The 16,864-nt window shown below is 51.1% G+C and overlaps 1 protein-coding gene across 2 annotated transcripts in view; it reads left to right on the plus strand.

The window, feature by feature from the left end:
• Positions 1 to 16,864, plus strand: part of LINGO1 (leucine rich repeat and Ig domain containing 1) — a 152,390-nt gene that overhangs the window by 87,553 nt on the left and 47,973 nt on the right. For both annotated transcript variants that reach the window (XM_027698027.1, XM_027698028.1), the window contains 2 exons: positions 1,402 to 1,572; positions 6,159 to 6,244. The gene's annotated coding sequence lies outside the window, so the exon portion shown is untranslated. The remainder of the gene's footprint in view (positions 1 to 1,401; positions 1,573 to 6,158; positions 6,245 to 16,864) is intronic.

Below are 16,864 nucleotides of genomic sequence, written 5' to 3' on the forward strand. Positions count from 1 at the left end.
AGGCAGCTCTGTCTCTTTATGCTTTTAATTTCTTCGGAGCTCAGATTTTCGGCATCCTCACCTCTCTGCTAGCGCAATGTTTTTAGGAACAGATGGGCTTAATTTCCGATTGCCGCCCCCTGAACTTGGGAGGAGGTTTGAGTTTGGAGCCAGTCTGCCTCTTGTTCCATGTGAGTCCATCCGGCAGGCTCCTGCCTGCCCTGCCCCCTGCGGACACGGAGCCAAGGACCCGGCAAATACCCCTCTCCGAGATGAGGAAGGTCCTCAGAAGTAAGATTTTCTCTCTCAGTGGATAAATCCGTCTCCACGTTACCTTAGCAGTGGAAACGGCTGAGCATCTTCTTATGGGTTGATACTGTTGAGATGCTTAGTCTAAGCTTCATCTAATCCTCTTTCAGTGAGCAATCGGGCTTGTGATCTCACACAAACAGGTTTTCTGACTCCAGCCTCGGCATTTTCGGTTTGTGATCATAGTGAAAGAGTGACGGTCCTGCTGCATCTCTGTGCTGCTGCCCCTGAGCTGAACTAGAGGTGAAAGGGAAAAGGAAATGAACCTACAAGTTTCTACCCTGAACTCTGTACCTGACTGTTGGATTTTGGGTCTAGATGTCAACTCCTGCTTTCATAAGGCTTTGTGGCGTGGGATTTCCTTACCCAGCTTCCTGTGGATCATAAACCAGATTTTTACAACTGTGATTTTGTGTTGGATTAAAATTTTGGGGTGTTTTTTTTTTTTTGAGACCACACTCCTGAATCTGGCCTTGCTTCTGCCAGTGTGGCCTGAGAATCCTGTCACTCTTTGGGAATCAATAGCAAATGTAAAGCACATTTAAAATATTTCCATTCCCTCCCTGTGTGTCGAGGCCCCAAACTCAAGGCAGAATTTAGAGCTGCTGGACTTTGCTTGTGCTTGAAAACTCTTAGACTGTGAACTTGGCAATCCAAACCTGATTCCTGCTTGCTGGGAGTGGGAGCCTTGTGGGTGTGGTTCAGCGGGCTTGTTGCCCTCCAGCATCACATTGTCACCTTGGCACCTGTGTGTGGGGATGGAGTTACTGGCAGTGGTCCTGGCACAAGGCAGTGGTGGGGCCTGGCACCCAGGACCATTCCCCTCCTCAGGGCGTGGGAGAAAGGCCGTGGGATTTGCTGTCAGTAAGATCTGATGAGTTCCCAGCTGGTGGTTAGACCTCATCCCCGGGATCTGGTTTTGGCTGGCTCTGGGATGAACATCACCCCTCCTGGAGCAAGGGAGGCCAGATGGTTCCTGGATGGCTGCCTGTCCGTTCTGCCATGGGCTGGGCTGGCCGTGGGTGAGAGTGAGCAATCCTTTCTGGAGATGATCTCCAGTGGGGCAAGTCACTCAGCACCTCTTCACACTGTCCCTCTCCTCCTGTCTTGCAGGGCTGTGTGTCTGAGGCTGAGCCAGGTGCCCCCCTGCTCCGTGCCGGGTCCCATGAGACAGGCAGGACCACCCTGTCCTTCCCACCCGGGGCCACAGCACCCCCCTCTGCCCCCGCTGACCGGGACGCCTCTCCAGCACCCAGAAGGAAGCTGCAGAGCTCTGCTGCCACGGTAAGTCCCTGGCCTTTGGCTTTTCTTCCCCAGGACACTTCCCTGGAGAAGGGTGTGCTCCAAGTTTGTGTCCCCATTAGCTCCACGTGCATCCCTGGCTGCAGTGGGGTCACAGCATGGGGTCCACACGCAGGCTCTGAAGGAACAGCTTATGCACCGAAAAATTCAGGTTTCAGTCAACAGACTCGGCTCACAAATTCAGGTTGTATTTAGCAAGTGGCTTTGGCTGAGGAAAAAAAAAAGTGAAACACTGAAAAGTTTGATTTTTTTTTTTTTGACATTTTCAAAATGAAACCTTTCAGCCATCTGTTTCGAGATGACATTTCAGTTTGAATTTTTTCTAGTTTTTTTTTTTCAGCGTGGAGGGGAAAACCACCTACAAACAAAATTAAAGCTACACTTCAGCCCAAACAAAATGTTTCATTCAGCCCCAGATTATTACTGGGGCTTTAAAATTTGGCAAAGAAAAAAAAAATTACTTTGGTCACCCTGCATTACTTTCTTTTCTCAGTTTGGCCACCGAAACAAAAGACAAGCATGTGGGAGCTGTGGGGCACATACTACACAGTGTTGGGGGGTTTTGAGTGGGAGCTGGGGAAGAGCTCGTGGCGGCAGAACATGTTGTACCAATGACTTTGGTGATGGCAGGAGACTGTGGGAACTAATTTTAGCTATGCCAGAAAGCTTGTTCTGGAGAGGAGAGCCTGCTGTGCTGAGCCCACCTGGCTCCTCCCAGGGCTGTGGTGGTGGCCACTGGTTTCTAGACATGCTGCTGGGTGCCAGAGGTGCATGGCAGCTCTCACCCAGTGCCATTTTCCCCCTGCAGAGCAGCATCTGTGCCCGTTATCTGTTTTCTCCACCTGGCGTTTGAGAAAGTCCATCTTGAGGAGATAAATGTGATACTGAAGGGAGCTTCTGGTCTGCCCAGAAGGTTTTTCAGCTCTCTTTGCACAGGAGAAGCCACTCTGGGGGGGGGAGGAGAGCAGGGCAAAGGACTGGGGAAGCAAGGGACAAGGGTGGCTGGTTTGTGTGGCCAGAGCATGAAGGGATGAGCTCAAACCTGTCGGCTTGGTTTGGGGTCAGGTGTAATGAAGTGATGGGAATGAGGGAGAATCCCACCTCCCTGAACACCACAGCTTGCAGAAGAGCAGCAGTGGGGCACTGTGAGGGGCACAAGCTGCCAGTGCAAGGCAGAGGGACAGTGCCTTGTAGTGAGCAAGGCCCTCCTCTGCCCTCCTATGCAGCAGAAGAAGCTGCACAGGCTCCTCTTGGCCCCTGAACGGCAAAGAGGAGATGATCTGACCGTACTTGCCAAATCCCATCACTGTGAACGCCTGGGTAGCCCTTCCACCACACAGCTCAGCTGAAACTGCCTAATTAGAGAAAGAAGCTGTGCTTTTGATTTGCTACACCCTCTCCACCCCCAGTCTGTCCCAGATGTGACCTCATCAAGTCACACAGAACTGCCGGATGTGGAGGCATGTGTTGAAAGGGAGCTGTGTTTGGTGGGGGCTGCTGGACTCGCTGGCACAGGGCTGTACCTGCCCTGTGATGCTTCATGCCCTTTGTCAGGAAGGAGGAGTGGTGGGCTAAGTCATGATGGGAGAACCCCAAAATCATGCCATAAACAATCTGTGCAGCAACACGGGGGGCTGCAGGGAGGCATCCTCCACCACCTTCCGAGGAGGAGCGTGCTGCTGGCACACCCTGGCTCCTGCAGCATGGGCGTGCAGGACTCCCACTCCAGCAGGAAGGCTTCAAACACAGCGTTCCAGGCAGGTGTCTGGGAGTGTGGTGGGACAGCAGGTGTTTGATATCTGCTCTCGTGTGGTCCCATGCTTCTGTCAGCACTGGCTCCCTGCTGAAGGCTGCTGCCTTTGTTGCAGAGGAAAAAATCAGCTGTTCAGAGGTACGTGAGATCAGAAGGGATCAGGGGTTGCTGTGGATCTGAAATCGATGTCTAACCTTGTTTGGAGGGGAGATGGTTGTGCCCAAACCTCTGCTGGCTGTTTTACAGGTGGCCATGACTGGTAATGCTGGAGAGGGTGGTAGGACCTTGTCACTGTGGTTTTATCCCACAGGGAATCCCTCCAGCCTGGTGTGGGAGAGTGTCTCCCCAGGCCCTTACTGGAAGCCCCCAAAGCCTCCTGAATCATGGACTTCTGGGTTTGCATTTAGTATTCCCATCTTCCATTCTCTTTCTGTTTTCATTTCTCCCTCTCTTGCCCCCTCCCTCCATCTTTATCAGTAGCTAATGAAACAGGCAGGGAGAAACCCAATTCATACAGTAATTAAATTTACTTAGTGGGTATTCAGCTGGAGTAATGAGAAGTTTAATTCAATGATTAGTTTTTTCTTTCATTAATTAAAAATGGAACAACGGTGCTGTTACAGTGGGCTGCATTGATCCTCCTCGTGGAAAGCTGCTGATGGAGGAGGAGGAGGAAGGAAAGCTTCTCGTTTTATCTTCTCTGGGTGCTCTCCCCACGCACAGATGCCCTGTTCCCAGCTGACCCCTGGCCCAGGTGTCCCTGAGTGACTCTAGGTAAGGGATGCTTGTGGCAGTGATGGAGGAGAGCGGTGCCAGAGCCCCCCACCAGGTCCTCTCCCAGATCTGCCCCCACCAGCAGCCTTTCAATTTAAAAAGGGATTTGAAATCCTTGCTGTAGGTGGAAGATTGAAAAGCAGGTCCCAGCCCACAAGAAGTTTTCGGTGGGAGAGTTGTTTTCCTTCCTTGCTGAACAGATTTTGATCCATTTAAATATGTTAAACTCATAAACATGTTTTTAGTCTTTTAAAATACGTGATGTGTGGATGCAAAAAGTAAACCAAATAAGTAATTTCCCATTTTTCCAATGCTTTCTGCAGGCTCTTGAGCAATGTTAAGACTTCAGATGTCCTTTGAAGCATGATTGGGCAGGTTCTGTTCCCTGAGAGCAGAGGCATTGGTGTGCTCCTATTTTTGACACAGGTTTATTTTGGGTAGCTTTGGGGATCACTGTAAGATCTGCTAATGTGTGAGTTAATAAGGGGGTGTAGTCAACAACAGGAAACCCCAAAAACCCCAATGAACCATTACTTGGTGTTATAGATCCTGTCTCTGCAGGAGTTATGTGCATGAGGGGTGGTCACTCCTTACCTGTGCCCTCTCTGTCCCATGTGTCTGCCAAGTCATCAATTTCTCTGCTGCTGCTGTGGGTACCCTGTGATGGTGAGAATTAGCCAAGGGCTGGGGCAGGGAGTGTCTGGGTTTGAAGCCAATGAGTGCCAAGGCCACTCAGCACCTCTGGAAACGAGATGCTTTTGCTTTTCTTGGGTAATCTTGGGTGATAACTGCTTCAGGAAAGCTAGTGGGCAGGCAAGAGGCTCCTGGCCAGTCCAAAGCTGTGTCCCTGTGCTGGGAAGGGCAGACAGAGTCCCATGTGGGACTGGAGCTCCTCCAGCAGTGTTCATGCCTCCTGAGGCTCCTCTGTGCCCCTGGCTTGTGGAGCTACTCAGGCTTCAGAGAAATTACTTTTTATTCTCAGAAAGGAGGAATACATCCCCCTGCTTTGACCTCATCTCCTGAAACAGCAAAAATTGTGATGGGAAGTGGTTCCTGGCAGCAGAGGAGGTGACTGAGGGACACTTCTTTCCACACCTGGCAGGAGAGTTTGTGGCTGTGGTACCTTTACTCCCCCTTCCCAGCACATCCCTTGGCTGTGGCAGCAGTGGGGAGGTGAGCCCGAGGTCAGGGTGTGGTCAGTTTGGGCCCTCTGGTGCTGGCAGCCTGTGCACCCCTTGGCTGGACCAGAGCTCCTGGTATCTCTCAAGGCCCAGCCTGTTGCCCCCGGGGAGTTGTGACAGTGCTTTGCTCTGGGCAGTGATTTGGGCTGACTCTGTAGCACAGCATCTCCAAATCCCAGAACATCCATGGGAGAACCCTCAAAACCCCTGGGCCTGTGGGATGCAGTGTCCCCCAGTCAGAGCCTCGTGCCTCATTGCTGGGGTCCTGAGCAGTGAGACCCTTTTGCAGCTCTCCATTTTGGTGATGTTTTGCACTTCCTGTCCTGTGTGAAGCATTTGGTTGGGATACAGGGATACAGCCAGGGACTGAGCTGCCTGGGTAGACTTATGGAGGGCAGTGCAAGCCTGTGTTGGGCAGTGAGTGCTATCTGACCTCGTAGGCAGCTACAGCACTGTCTTAAAACAGTGTTTTTCCAAGGGGCTTTGCATGCATGTGCTTCTTGAGAGATCACTGCAAACAATTCCCAAGTGCTCTGGCCCAAATCTGTCCTGGTAGCTGTCAGCAGATCAATGCTCTACTAAGTACAGACCTGCTCTATTTCCATGGGAAAATGGCTCCGTTAAACAGTTCATTTTGGGCCTTTCAGCAGCAGGACTGTTAAATTTTGGTAGTTGTGTTTTTCTGTCTGTTTCAGCCTGATTTATAACTTTTAAATATCAGCTCAGATGAAGATTAAGCTTGCCTGAGCTCTGTTTTGGGAGGGAGAGGGGAAAAGCATTCACAGCTTTTTAATTTCTCTCCTGCTCATCTCTCAAATGCCAGGTTTAAAGCCCTGATTTTGGTATCATTTCTCCTACAGTGCATGAGTGGAAAGCAGAGGAGAGGCCAAAGCCCAGTGTGCCCCTGGCATCCGATCCCCCAGCATCCTGCCTTCATCTGACCCAGGTAGGTGACACACAAGATTGGTGTGTTGGTGTATTACTGGGCATGACACTCACATGCCTCTGTCATGCTGAATCCAGGACTGGACTGGATTCATTGGCATGTGGTAAATATGCCTTTTCCCTCCCCCTTAGTCCAGAGTTGCTTCCCAGCCCTCCTGGGAGTAAGGCAATGCTGCTTTCAGCTGGTATCTGGGGCAAGCAAGAAATGTTCAATCCATCATGCCTGTACAGGGGAGTGTATTACTGGGGGGAGAGGTATCTAAAATTATTATTTGAATGGTGATACTTTTGAGAAAGGGTTCTGTGATGGGGTCACGTGGCTCTGCTTAGCTGGGTTTGCTCCAACTTGTGTTACATCAGGATTCAGGAACTGGATTTTGGGGCTTCAAACCATGACAGAGGGGCAAACGCTGCCCTCATGGAGGGATCCAGCATGGACAGCCAGATGCTGCTTGGGGATGCTGGGCAGGAGTGGTTTCATCTTCCAGGAGAGGGCAGGCCAGAGGATCCCCAAAAAGTGATATTTTTGGAGATGTCTCTATTACTGTTGCACATGCCCTCCACCAACTCAGCCTCTTCCCAGTGCTCTTGCCAGGACAGTTAAAAGAGACAAGAGCAGGTTTTGGCTTGTGCTGTACATCCACATCCTCACCTGAAATCTGGGAGCCTGATGCATGAGACAGCAAACATCAGAGCTGAGGGGGTTGAGGCAATTTCCCAGGGTGTCAGTCCTTGAGAGAGAATAAAAAGGATCTCTCAGTGACGAGCAGAATTTGGTTTTCTAACAACAAAAAAAATTAGGATGATTCAAACATCTCGAGCACAAGTCCTATGAGGAGAGGCTGAGGGAGCTGGGGTTGTCCAGCCTGGAGAAGAGGAGGCTCAGGGGAGACCTTCTCACTCTCTACAACTCCCTGACAGGAGGTTGTAGCCAGGTGGGGGTTGGTCTCTTCTCCCAGGAACCAGCAGTAGGACGAGAGGGCACAGTCTTAAGCTGTGCCAGGGGAGGTTTAGGTTGGACATTAGGAAGAAATTATTTACAGAGAGAGTGATCAGACACTGGAATGGGCTGCCCAGGGAGGGGGTGGATTCACCCTCCCTGGAGATGTTTAAGGTGAAACTGGATGTGGCAGCAGTGCCATGGTCTGGGAAACACGGCGGGGTTGGACTTGATGATCTCGGAGGTCTTTTCCAACCTGGTTGATTCTATGATTCTATATGATGGAGCTGGTGGAGGAATTGCTGAAACTGGATCCTGTCCAAGGTGGTAGGAGATGAAGGAGTGTGCTGGGATCTCTGCTCGGCAGGAGTGGTGCCACTGGGAGCAACCCTTCTACCTGGGGGAGAGTGCAGGGGCTCGCTTGGGACTGCCCAGAGGCAGTGTCCCAAACCTGGTTCAGAGAAAAGGGAGTCAAAGCAGTGAGGCACAAGTGTCTTTCACACTCAGATACATAATTTCCCCTTTATGTCGTGTTCTTTGCTCAAAGCAAAGAGCAGGCTGCATAAGCTCAACCTGATGCATGCAAAAAAAGGGACCTGTCCTTACCCTGCCTCCCATTCCTGCATGAGAGGAGCCTGTGGGGAGGCATTTCCAGCCTCACAGAGAGGTATTTCTAGCTTCTTGTTGCTGTTTCCCATTTTATAATAAGCAGGAATGAGCCCAGACACCCGTCTCTCCCTGCTCCCACAGGTGCTCTGTGTGGATTGGACTCTGGGAAAAGCTGTGTGTGAAGGATGCTTGGTCAGAGGAGCTCCCACTGTGCCAGGGCTGACAGAGCAAGTGGAGAGACCATGGAAATAGCAGTTTTCTGTCAAAACACCTTCTCAACAGCAAGCCCTGAAGAGCGTTTATTCTTAGCGATCTTTTATTAAACCAAAATTCTGCTGGGAAATGATCCTGCTGGTTAAAGTCCTCCCTGAAAATACAAGTGCTGAGAGCCATCTGGTCCGTGTTTTGGATTCGTGCATTTTCTTCCAGAGTGCTATTTGCAAAAACTGAAGATTTTTCCTAAGAACAGTATTTAGAAAATGAGGTGGTTTTGGTTTTTTCTTCTGCTTTTTCCTTTGAGAAAAGGAGAAGTTATTTCCTAGGGAATTTGGGATAATGGAGTAGTGTAAAGTAAGATATGCAGGTATCCCCAGAAATGCCAAGGCAGTGGAAAGAATTCCAAAGTTTATTTAGAAGGCCAGAACACAAGGAACTTAAAAATACCTCAAAGTGCTTACTGAAGCACCGGGCCCCAGGGAGAAAAGGCAGGTTCTCACCCTCTGCAGGGCCTCTTTATCCTCTCTGTTTCTCCCCTGCCTTCCCAAGGCTCTGTACATGTCTTGGAGGGAAGCATGATGTGGTGCTGGGAGCAGGGATCTCAGCCTGAGCATCCAGTAGGCACATGAGCCCTCTCCCCAAGGAGCCTGCAAACCTTGGGGCTGGATGATGTGGTCAGAGGCTTTATTTAGTTCTGAGGCAGAGCTGAGCCTGAGTAGATTTTTAATGCATGAATTTTCAGTGTTTAAACTGAGCAGATCTTTGAACTGCTGTGGTTTCTGAGGGATGTTTCTCTTCCTCTCTGAATGCGGGTGCCATAAATGCTCCAAAAAAATCTTCCCTGCCCTCTCCAGTGTTTTCAGCTCTAGTGATGTGGACAGAAACTTGCAGAAGGGTTTCCACTAAGACCCTGTGGAGTGTCTTGGATTTTCACTATTGAAAAGCCAGTTTTCAGCATCAAGGTTACTTCAAAAGGCTGGTATTCCCAGGAGGGGAGGTCTCATGTAGGGCTGTCAGCAGCGTTGGGGCTGTCCCCAGGAAAGGTGCGAGGGACAGTGGGGACTCCAGGGCCACTCTTGTCTTCAGCTGGCCCAAATGCTGTGGTTAAACGGGGTGGCTGGAAGAGCTGAGGAAGAACCAGGCTGGAGGAAGGAATGTCACAGAGGGAGAGGTGTCTGTGGCCTCCTTTAGAAGGCCAGTTGCTTCACCTCAGCATTGCCAAGTAAAAGCCCTGAATTTCTATTCTGTGCCTTACCTGGTTTCTACCTGGCTCTTGGGATTAAACCAGATTTATTTCCAAACATCTCACTCTGAGCACTGACAAAACTATTAAGAGATTTTTAGTTTTAAAAATATTAATTGTGCAAATGACTACCAAGCCAGGCAGGGAGCCAGGCTGTGGCACCACGAGTGCGTCTGCTGGCCTGTGGGGCAAACCTGGAAGCCACCACCATGGTCCAGCAGCTCTGCAGAGCCAAGTGGTGGGATCTCATGAGGGGTGCCTCGATGTTCTAGGCCTTCCAGTACCTGTGAGCTTTGGTGGGGGCCATCAGGGACTATTTGTCACGGGAACCTGGATACTGTGTTAGTGAGACGGGAAGGTTTTTGAGGTTTTCTAGCAGTTGAGCCAGCTCTTCCCCATCTTAGGATGGGAGATTGTACCATGCACACACAGCTTTGGGATGTCACATCAATGTTAACAACAGGGAAGAAGGGAGAGCAGAGCTGGGTGTGCGTGGCAGTTTGTTTCTTTAGGTTTATGCACTGATACTTTCTGCTTAATTGCACCCTGACATGCACCAAGGGGCAGGGAGGGGTTTAAAAAAAAAAGAAAGCTTTTTTTTAAAAAAAATTACGGTCCATGAAATACTCAGGATGGGCTGACTGCCTTTTTAAAAACTGTTATAATTACTCCTGCAAGGCTTCCAGTTCTCCTGGTCTCATTGCACTTGGAGAGAGGCAGCAGGAGTGTTTGTCCTGCTTAGCACAGAGGGGCTGGGAGGTGGTCCCTGCACTGATGCTTGGGGACGGGTGAGTTGGGAGTCAGAGGGCTGGCTTGTTCCCATGAATGGGAACTGGTGGTGGACTGAGGGCTTGGAAGGGAATGGAGGCAATTTAAGGATGTATTAGGGTGTACTCAGAACAATAAAAATGTCCCTGGTGCACCCCACAGCTCCCTCCTGGCTGTGTCCTGCCTCCCATGGCTGTGGGGAATCCAGTGGTGGCTCAGGGCCGTGGGAAGCCCATGTCTTGCCTGTAGAGAGGGGCTGCTCCAGGAAGTCTCTCCCAGGGCTGTTAGGCACGATCCAAAATTAGCATCTCATTCACTCGCTCTTAGCTCTGTTAGCTCTGCAAGGCTAATAGGGCTTAATAAAAAAGGCCTCTTGTCACCAAAATCAGCAAAGCTGACTCAGAACACGCAGAGGGAGCAGACTTGCTGATGGAGGCAATGTTGATGTTGTGAGAGCTCACCCTGCCACAGCAGGGCCGTGGGACTTGCCCAGGAATCCCTGTCAGAGCCTGTGAGGGGTCCTTGGTTCCCATCTCGGTGGGTAAACCACTGGGTGAGGAGGACGAAGGCGTGAGCATCGAACCCAGCCAAGCTGTGGAGCGTTCCCAGTGCTGTGCCATGTTCCACAATTAATCACTTCCACCCACACTACACCTTTCCCCTCCCCTAGATCCTCCCTCGCCTGGTTCTGGAGTGGGGAATGGAGGCAGCTCCAGTTTTATGAATCAATCAAAGACAATGCCTGCTTTGGAGAGCTGCTGATTTAGAGAGCCCTTTGCAAGCATGTGTGCAGTATGATTTCTTATCGTAGCACAGCTCTGGATGAGCCTGCCAAGAGGAGCTGTTCCAGCTCCTGGCCACATCCTGGGGAGATGGCCTGAGTGGTCCTTTCATCTGCAAATAAAACAAACAGGAACAAAGAAGGCAATAATATTGACTTTCATTATTGATATTTCCATTTATCTCAGTAATAATTAGTATTTCTGTAGCTGGAAGGGTATAGCTCATAATCTCAGTGTTTCAGGGGAGCCTATTAATGTCATCACCAAAACCAACCAGGCATAAAGCGCTGGACAAGTGCCAAGGAGGGTGAGTGGGGTGGAGGGATGCGAATGGGGCAGGGCTGAACCTGGAGGAGAGGCAAGAGGCTGTGAAAGGGGGTGCACGGATGCTGCAGGGAGCAGTGGGGCAGCAGAGCTGGGGAAGGGAGACCACGAGCAGGGCCTGCTGTGCCTGTGGTGGGGTGGGAGAGCTGTATGAGCTTGGTACTGGGAGCTGGGGCTCTTGGGTCCACCATCAGCCAGCCCCTTGCTGCACCCTCCGGCACAGCTGGAGCACATCCTGCTTGTCAGTGTTTGGGAGGGAAGGGCAAGACTGGCACTTCGTGCAAGTGGCCTCTAGGGGTGGAGGATGCACTGAGATGCAGTCCCAGTGCCTTCCCCGCGGCTCCAAGCTGTGGCAGCAACCCCTCCGTGTCACCAGCACACCAAGACATGTCGGAAAGCAGGGCAGGTTCCTGAGTCTTTCCCTGCCTGCCCCAGGGCACCTGTGCCGTTTATGCAAGAGCTTCCCACAGCACCCAGCCTTGTTGTTTGCTGGCTCTTAATTAGTCATTCCCCATTCTCTTTTAAACCTCCTCGAGGTGCTCTCTGCAGGTGCCTTGTGCCTGGCCTGGATCTCCTCTGGGATCCCAGAGGAGGTGGGGCAGAGGTTTCAGCACTGTTGCTGCTGCCCTCCTGTGTGAAAGCTCTGACGTGCAATTGCTCTGTGAATTATCCTGGGTCAGTCTGGAGGTCCGTTTCCTGCATCTGTGTTTTCAATTGTCCTATTAAGTGTGCATCCAGACCACTCCTGTGAGGGATGGTTTCCAGTGTGCAGCATCCCGAGCATTATCAATTCCACAGGAACCGCTGTCACAGCAGCTGCAGGGACAAGCCAGCAGCAAATGCAAATGCAGGGCAGTGTTTTTATTAGGATTTAAATGAGTTTAAGACTGTTCAGAATTACAATGTGATTTGAGCCAGAAGGGGCTTATAAAACTAGTATGAGTTCATATATTATACAGTAAATGTGCCAAAGCCCCTGGCTCCTGCTGAGCACCGTCCTCACTGAGGTGGGGAGAGGACCAGTCAGCTGTTGGGGCTCAGCCCTGTTGCCCCAGCATGTCCCCATGGGGGAAGGCTGTTTGGGGTGGAAGGAGGGCTGGAGTCATGGAGGTGGTTATGCAGGAAAGCTGGTCCCTGTTAACAAACCTGAGCCTGTGGTGCAGTACAGGCTGGCAGATGTGGTCTCTGGCTGAAGCACAGGGGTGCAGGGGGGGCTTGTGGATGTGTTCTGGGGCAGGGTTGCACTGCTTCATCCATTCATCCTCCCTGTATAGCTCCAATGCGTGAAAGTGGCAGGGATGCTCCAGCACTGGAGGATGCTGCTCACCAGAGAAGCAGCGTGGCTGCACCTTCTTCCTGCCTGTGCTGGTGCAGCACGTGGTGACCCTTCCTTGGGCCAGACCCCACTCCAGGTTTCTGGGAGCAGCAAGCTTTCTCTAGTTAGTCTAGGATGTGCCAGCCGCAGCTTGCACCTCCCTAGAGACCTCACAGCCTCTGGATCACCTGCTGGTTGTACAGGCATCACTCATAAAGGCTTTAATGGCCATTAATGTAGTCTCTGGCAGTGCAGGGCTCGGTGCGGAGATGGGTGATGTGACAGAGCTGTCCCTGTGCACACAGGGATCCTGGGTCTGTGACACCTGGAAGCCACCGTGGTGGGGGTGATGGATTTCTCATCTGCTTTCTCAGACAGAACAGGAACGAAAGGGAAGTTTGAGCTATTGGCTTGGGATGTTCGTGCTTCGCCTCGTTTCGGTGCTGTGCTTTTGATCTCTGAAGGATACAGCTGAATATTTGAATGAGAAATACGTGGCTGTGCTGAAATCCTAGACAAAATGCCTTTTGTGCCTCCCTGTCTGTTTATTTGCGTAAGAGAGTGTTTTGCTGGAGAAACACGCGAAGGAGCTCGAGGGAGAGGAGGGAAGGTGGAGGTGAGAGCGCTGGGGAGCTCGCACTACAATTTCAGGACACTTAAGAGACTCTTACTGTCGGTGGCGAGACAGCGACGTCGGAGGCGGTGCAGGCAATTGTCTGAGATAAATTGCTTTGTTTGATAGGTTTGGTGGTACTGCACTGGTTAAGTTCCTGGGTTATATATTTATTACTATATACAAAGCACAGGAGAATTCCAGAAGTACGTACAATACACATCTCTGGATCCATAGTTATCTCCCATAAATGACCTTGCAGGCGTGAAATAATGTCACCGGCCCGCCTGGTGCTTCCGAGCAGCTGTGTTTGCTCTGTAGGTCTGGGAAGTGAGAGCGCCAGGCCACCCTTGGGGGTCCTCACACTGGGGAGCAGGGCTGGCATTGTTTGCCACAGGAGGGAGCATTCCCCTCATTCCCAAAAAGAAAGGTTTCACTCGCTTCAGGAGGCGCTGAGGGAAGAGCCTTTGACAGGTAACATGCTACTTAAGGAAGCCGCTTTCCCCAGAGAGGGAAAATTGCTGCTGGTGCCTGCGGGAGAGGTGAAAGTGGAGGTGTGATGGGAGCAGCTCCGCTGCTTTGCCCTACTTGGAGGAGAGACGGCAAGGCGGGATGCGAAGGCACCCTGATAAAAAGACCCACTGGTGGCATTTGGATGGTGCTGGAGAGGCTCAGCTCCCCTCTCTGCAAAGAGCCCAGGCTTTGGCCAGCCCTGCTGTGCCATCCCCATGGTGCGGATGCAGGAGTGGGGCAGCCAGGACTGGGAGATGTGCGCTGCATCCAGCAGCCCAGACCAAAGGGACCTTGGCCTGCAACTTCCACCAGAACGCCCTTAATGCCCAGCCCTGGAGTGGGGAAATTTACTGAAGGGACTCATTTTCTTGCCTGAATGTAAAAAAAACTGTGTCAACTTCACATTCGGGAAACTTTATTTAATACCTTTTTATTCGTTTAACAGTTTAGTTAATTGCAATGGGTTTTTGTTATTTTTACATGCTTATCTTTAATTCATTCCAACTTTGCCCTTAGATACTCTTTGTTCTTTAAAGCTGTTTCATTATGGGTATTTATTGCCTGTGCTGGTTCTCTGGGTGGATGGGGAATGGAGGAGGGATACCCCAGCTGTGCCCAGGTACCAAAGCTGTCAGTAGCTCTGGTGACACCAGCCAGTCTCAGCAGATCAAGACAAGATATAGAATTGTTTAGGCTGGAAAATACCTCTAAGATCACTGAGTCCAACCACTAACCCAGCATTGCCAAGCCCACCACTAAACCATGTCCCCAGGTGCCACATCTACGTGTCTTTTAAATAGTAGACACAGTTCCAAGCCCCTGATCCTGCTGGCCACACTATTGCAGAATCTGCTTCTTGTTCTGGTGGCTCTTGTTGAGAAAAGTGCACCTTCACCAGCACAGGGAGAATTTGCAGACTTGCCTCTGTTCTGATGAATTGTTTGTTTGAAAAACACCCCAAAAAAGGAAAACATCCCAGGGTTTCATTGTGCTGTTTTCTCTATGAAGTAATTGCTACTTTCCTTTAGAAAGAAAACTCTGGTTGGGAAGTTTTTATTTTAAAGAACTGGGTAAATCCTTGGAAATGTCCAGGTGTAAAGTGAAGTGTCATTGTGCTTGTCTGTGTTTTAGATTCATCAACGTTTAACAGAAAATGTTTTCTTCTCTTAAGCTAATTCTCACTGAATTGTCAAAAATATGAAAAAATAATAATTGGAGTAAGAATTACACTAGTGGTAAGTGCTTTCACAGCCTTGGCTTTTACCACAGCTAATTGTGCTCTTCCATTCCTCCTGTTCTGTGTCTTGGCTGTCTTCTCTTCACTCAGACCTTTCCCCAGGCATGGTGGGTCACTACACAGCCTGCCTTATGTGACCTCCTTGGATCCAAACTCACAGCAGCCCTGGCCCTGTTATTAAGTCACCAAGTCTTGCTGGAGCTGCCTGTGCCTGGTATTATCCAGGTAGATGAGCTTGAGTTTAAGCTCCCCTTTGTGTTGGGGAGCCCTGTGGCATTGATAACCCACAGCCTTTAGCACTCTCCAGCTGAGCACCAGATCCAAACCATGCTATCAGGCTTCTTGTCACGTTCCTGAGCAGGGCACACTGTGCTTGTCTCCCTGTAGGGTGTCACCCCACTGCCCAACTGGATGCTTTTAGGGCTGGGAGCAGTTTGCAATCCCTGTGCAATCTCAGCTTGCCCTCTACATGAGCACCAGCAAGGAGCAGAGCTGGGCAAAGATGTCAAGAAGCTGTTACAGCGTGTGTGGGAGCTTATATAAAAGGATCCATTTTCATTCTCCTGCCTGTCTGCTTCAGTCAAAATACAATGCCGCAGCTAAGGACGTGTTGTGTCACAGCTGACCACAGAGAGCTAATGCATGGCTGCTGTGGTTGGTGCTACATCTCCCTGCACCACAGCTGTCCTGAGCCCCCACCGCAGCCCCCAGCGCTGCCTTCAGCCCCGGCCCCTGGGAGCCCGCAGCTCGCCCTGCTGTGAATCATGGCTCCTGCTGAATTGTAGCTCCCAGGAGTGCAAACCACAGTCCTGCTAGGCTCGTCTCACAGCCAGAGGAACGGCTTTCTGGTGCTCTGCCTTCCCAGCTCGAGCAGGAGCAGCCCCGGGAGCTCATTGCAGCCGGCGGTGGGAGCCCGGGGAGCAGCACTCAGTCATGTCAGTAATGCCTCTCTGTTCAGTGACATGTGTGTACACGTGGACACACACGTACCAGAGCGCCCTTGAGGTGTCTGGCAGCTGGTGTCTTCATCTTCATTATTTAGAGGCTGTGAAGAGCATCTCTTTGCCTGTCACTATGTGGGCATGTTGCAGGGCCACTGGGGATGATTGGGTGCCTGGGCATGGCAGGGACCTGGAGATAAGTGCCTTAGGGCAGAGGGGGCAGTGGATGTTTGTGTGCTCAGACCACCTTAGCCAGGGCAGGGTGACAGCAGTGGAGCCAAACCTGTGCTGTGAGCCCTTAGAGATGTGGTATGGGGAGGTGAGCAGTGTGTAGGAACCTGTGTTTCCTTTCCTGTTTTCCAGCATACCTTCACCCATTTTTTGTCAGGGCTTATCTCACCTGGACCCCATCCTATTCATCCTGGGGACACTTGGCTTTTCTCTGCCGCTGCATTGGGTAGCACACATGCTCTGCCCATCTGCTTGGACCTGGCAGAGGTTCACAGATGTTTTGGGCAAGCCTTTGCTATCATATTTCCCCCCTTGTCCCTTAAAAATCTGTTGCATCTCCTCTGGAAATCTCTGCTGAGGCTGTGCTGTTGAGAGCTCTGGAGAGCAGTGGTTGCCCTGACTTACAACAGCTTTTCTAGGAGGTGGATGTGTACAGCTCTGCCCTCCAGCAGCACTGCTCCATGATCAGGCACTGTGAGGGATCATCCTCTGGCCAAGGCACCACGTCTTTGTTCTCTGTCTGCAAATTGCTCCTTACTGAGGGCTTGGCTCCATGAGCAGAGCCTAGTACAGGAACAGGCAATATGAATCCCCAAAACCTCAATGCACTGAGCAATTTTCATCAGAGGTTTTCACACCTTGCCTTTCCTCTTTCTCCTATTCCTCTCATTTCTCCTTGGTTAGAAAGACATGGAAGCAGGTCTCCTGAGCTTTGCTGGTGAGCTTAGCACCACCCCTTGCCTCTCACTGGTGCGGGCAGAGCAGCTGATGGGGCTGTAGGGGTGCAGTGGCAGTGGAGCTGCAAAACTCTTCCCAGCACTGGCTAGACCGAGGCAGAGGGCACCAGTCATCTCCCACCCCATCCCCCGAAATGTCACTTGCTTTTAAA

Source organism: Neopelma chrysocephalum, unplaced genomic scaffold, assembly GCF_003984885.1.
Source record: "Neopelma chrysocephalum unplaced genomic scaffold, ASM398488v2 Primary Assembly neopelma1_124, whole genome shotgun sequence".
In the NCBI taxonomy this organism is placed as follows: Eukaryota; Metazoa; Chordata; class Aves; order Passeriformes; family Pipridae; genus Neopelma; species Neopelma chrysocephalum.